Here is a 3,363-nt window from a genome sequence, read left to right as displayed (position 1 = left end):
GGCAAGGAAGAGTGGCCTTCAGAAAGGCTGTTTTAAGTGAGCAGAAAGATTTGAACAGCCAATGAGATGGAATTCATCAACAGTTACCTGCCAGAGGGCCTCCTGGACTAGGGTTTACTCAGACCATAAGCTCCTTCGGGTTTTTAAGAAATGGGGGCAGACAAGATGACTCAGTAGGTAAAGGTGCTTGCACACATGCACACACACACACTAAAAACCAGATGTTATTAAGAGGAAATGAACCGCCCTTTATGTGATGAGGAAAAGGTGTTTAGCAAACATTCATCTGAGGGACGTGATTTAAAGTATAACATCATCTTAAAACCCGTATTGACTTTATTAACCCGAATAAAATAAATTTTAACTAAATAACTAGAAAATTAATCCCCTTGTTAAAAAAATAAATTAAAAGGCCTCCACTTTTTTTTTTCCAATGAAAAACCTCAAAGTTTCTCAAGCTTCAAAACACCAGCGTTGTCAGTCGACCCCAGGACCCTCTTTGGAAGTGTGATTCTTGGCAGCTATCACTACTGCCAGCTTTGTTCTCCAGGAGGCGCTTCACCAGGAGTCGGTCATCCTGCGAGAAGGCAAAGGGAGCAGAAAGACAGACAGCAGAGTGTGAGGCAAGCAGGGAAAGATTTGTCCCTTGGAAGGTGACCAGAGTAGACTACAACCATGGAGCCTCCTGGGATGTGTGGCTGCTGTGGTAAGGGGGTGGTGGGGAAGAGATGTGTCTGTTTCCTGAGGCTGCTTAACAAGGAGCCAAAGACCAGATGACCTCTCTCTCTCTCTCTCTCTCTCTCTCTCTCTCTCTCTCTCTCTCTCTCTCTCTCTCCCTCCCTCCCTCCCTCCCCTCTCTCCTTCCCTCTCTCTCTCCCTCCGTCCTCCCTCTCCCTCCCTCCTCTGTCCTAGACTCTGGAAGCCTAAGATCAAGATGTCTGCTACATTCTTGACTGTGGTTCTTGGGGTGAACCCGTGTTCGCATGCACCCTCGTCTTCCTTAGCTTACCAACATCTCCCTCCATCCCCCTGTAAGCGTTCACATCCTGCAAGCTCTGTTTGGGCACATCTCTGCCTCTTACTGTCTTAAAGGAGACCGGTGGATTGCACTGGGACCAACCGAGTGACCTCTGACAGACCCTTTTCCTCCAAGGTCACACTCTGAGCCATGAAGATTAGAGTTGCTTTTTTTGTTTTGTTTTGTTTTTAAACTTCCAGGACACAGTTCATCCTGTAACAGTAGAGAGTTGGGCAAACCCTGCATGGGTACTGAGGAAGGATAGCTCCCAGCTGGAAGGAGGAGTGGCAAAGGTCAAGGGTCAATCTACACCCACTTTACAGTGGTCAAGAATCTCTAGGCTTATCCCAGTAAGACAGAAAATGAGAACTCGGGGCTGGGGAAATGGCTCAGTTGGTAAAGAGCTTGAGGATGTGAGTTCAATACCCGAGAGCCCAGGTAGAAAACGCCAGACAATGTGGTCTGTGTTTGTAACCTCATTGCTGGGGAGACAGATACAGAAAGATCCCCAGTGCTCACTGACTCTCCAGTCTAGACTACTTGCTGAGTTCCAGACCAATTGAGAGACCCTGTCTCAAACAACCAAGAACGGTAGAGGAATAGCGGCTACGGTTGTCCTTTAATCTCCACTAACTCTCACACCTGCACAGACATGTGTACCTACACACACCACCACCACCGCCACCACCACCACCCCTCCCCCACAAAGAAAGAAAATTTTTAAAAAAATTATTTTTGAGAGCACAAAACACTATGGAGCCCAGTCACCCACCTTCAGACTTTTCCATACATAATGTTTAAAATCAAAGGTCAGCTCTGCTCCTCCCTGTTCTTATGCGGTGCCAGCCTCGTCCTGTAGACAAAATGGTGAAGGTCGGTGTGAACAGATTTGTCCATATTGGGTGCCTGGTTACCAGGGCTGCCTTCTGCTCTGTACTTGGCCAAGTGAAGATTGTTGCCATCAGCTACCCCTTCAATGACCTCAAACATGGTCTACATGTTCCAGTGTGACTCCACCCATGGCAAAGTCAATTGCACAGTCAAGACTGAAAATGGGAAGCTTGTCATCAACAGAAAGTCTATTACCATTTTCCAAGAGCGAGATTCTGCTAACATCAAATGGGGTGATACCAGTGCTGAGTATGTTGTGGAGTCTACTGTTGTCTTCACCACCATGGAGAAGGCCAGCACCCACTTGAAGGGTGGGGTCAAAAGGGTCATTATGTCCACCCCTTCTGCCTACACCGCCATGTTTGTGATGGGTGTGAACCACAAGAATTATGATAACTCACTCAAGATTGTCAGCAATGCATCCTAAACCACCAACTGCTTAGCCCCCAACCAAGCTCATTCATGACAACTTTGGCATTGTGGAAGGGCTCATGACCACGGTCCATGCCATCACTGCCACTCAGAAGACTGTGGATGGCCTCTCTGGAAAGCTGTGGTGTGATGGCCATGGGGATGCCCAGAACATCATCCCTGCATCCACTGGTGTTGTCAAGACTGTGAGCAAGGTCATCCCAGAGCTGAATGGGAAGCTCACTGTCATGGCCTTCTATGTTCCTACCCCCAATGTATCCGTTGTGGATCTGACATGCTGCCTAGAGAAACCTGCCAAGTATGATGACACCAAGAAGGTGGTGAAGCTGGCATCTGAGGGTCCACTGAAGGGCATCCTGGGCTACACTGAGCACCAGGTTGTCTCCTGTGACTTCAACAGCAACTCCACTCCTCCACCTTTGATGCTGGGACTGGCATTGCTCTCAATAACAACTTTGTAAAGCTCATTTCCTGGTATGACAATGAATACGGCCACAGCAACAGGGTGGTGGACCTCATGGCCTACATGGCCTCCAAGGAGTGAGAAACCCTGGACCACCCACCCCAGCAAGAACACTGAGAGCAAGAGAGAGACCCTCAGTTGCTGAGGAGTCCCTGTCCCAACTCGGCCCCCTACACTGAGCATCTCCCTCACAATTTCCATCCCAGACCCCCATAATAACAGGAGGGGCCTTGGGAGGCCTCCCTACTCCCTTGAATACCACCAATAAATTTCGCTGCACCCAATAAATAAATAAATAAATAAATAAATAATAAAATCAATGGACAGAAAAGGCACAGGTGGAGAGATCCCTCCTGCTCCAGGTCAGTAGAGAACTCTGTGGAAAGAGCTTCTTGGAATGTGACAATCTCAGAGGTGAGAACCTCCTCAGAGGAGTGATAGCAAGAGCTGGCGCCCTGCCAGGACCAGCACATCTGGTCGTACACAGCAGGGTGTCCCCGGGCTGGGTGATCTTTAAAGTGAAATATAGCCATTTGGATGACTTTTCCACAGTGGCTGT

General features: G+C 48.4%; 1 pseudogene; it reads left to right on the top strand.

The window, feature by feature from the left end:
- Positions 1,865-3,087, top strand: Gm8513 (predicted gene 8513; annotated as a pseudogene).

Source organism: Mus musculus, chromosome 13, assembly GCF_000001635.26.
Source record: "Mus musculus strain C57BL/6J chromosome 13, GRCm38.p6 C57BL/6J".
Taxonomy (NCBI): Eukaryota; Metazoa; Chordata; class Mammalia; order Rodentia; family Muridae; genus Mus; species Mus musculus.
The sequence above is the reverse complement of the archived record's forward strand: the minus strand, read 5'-3'. Positions and strand labels throughout refer to the sequence as shown.